Consider the following 1,279-nt stretch of genomic DNA (forward strand, 5'->3'; position numbering starts at 1 on the left):
CAACAAATGTACAAATGTGCTTGACACAATGGATGGATGGATGGATTATGAGCTCCCAATAAAATTTTTTTTTAAATTGAAGCCATTATACCAAGTTCATAGATAGGTTTAATAATATGAGGGCAAGACAAAAGTACTGCTATAAAATCATACAGATAATTATTAAACAAAAAGATCCAAAAAAATTTTTATGTTGAGAAGAATTGATCTAATAGTAATATGCTGAGCACATGCATTATTACTCTGGTCTTAATCAATTCATTCTTAACAGCCTCCCACCCAAATAAAAACGATTTTAATTGAGAATTGGGTGAGAGTCTATATATCATATCATCATTTTTACATTCAGCAACTTAAAAAACTTATTAAACATCCAAATGGCTTCTCTGCCCCCCCCCATTTTTCCATCTTCCTCATGTAATATATCTTCTCCTTCACTCAAATGAATACCTCTCTGCCATATAGCATATTATTTTCCCCTTTCTACCTTCTCCACTTACCACTGGTAACAATCAAAGTCTGGGTGGGGGTGGGGGGTAGGTATGAAAACTTTTTCCAGATTTTTCTTTTTATAGCAATGGTCTCATACAGTATTTATCCTTTGTGCTTGACTAACTTCACTCATCATAATACCCTTAAGTCTATCCATATCATTAGGTGTTTCAAAGTTTCCTCATTATTCTTTAATGGTGCATTCTTTTCTTATTTCAAATAAATTACTCCTGTTTTCATGAAAATACAACAAGGATTTTAGGTCACGAGGTGAATATGCTCTCTCCTGACTACTCACTGCAGCTGTAGCATGCTATACCATCACCAACTGAAGCCATCAGCATTATGCCCCCCACTGCAGGTCATTGCTGCTGCCACTGCCAAAATGTAGACCCCCATCACAGAACATTGCCATCAGGCACCCTCCCCCAACAGAGGCTGCTGTTGCTGCTCCCCCACAAGCTACAGCTACAGAGCATTGCCAGGGCTGCACCCTCCCCCACAGCATATTGGCACTGCCATGACCATGTAAACACCGGATGTCATGGTGCATGCATACTAGGCTGCCCCTGGCTGGACACTCTGTCAGAACATGCTCTGTGCCACCCTGGCACCCTGTCCTTCTCAAGCCTAAACAGGTGCAAGGCTCCAAACTTGAGAGAAGATACCAATAAACTTTTTTCCCCTGCAATCGCTCTCCATTTTTCTCTCATTTTATTTCAAACATTAGTATCAATTTTAATTATACTTTTTTTTAATTAATCAATTTATTGGGGCTCATACAATT

Source organism: Echinops telfairi, unplaced genomic scaffold, assembly GCF_000313985.2.
Source record: "Echinops telfairi isolate 266 unplaced genomic scaffold, ASM31398v2 ScPeMD7_19;HRSCAF=73, whole genome shotgun sequence".
NCBI lineage: Eukaryota > Metazoa > Chordata > Mammalia > Afrosoricida > Tenrecidae > Echinops > Echinops telfairi.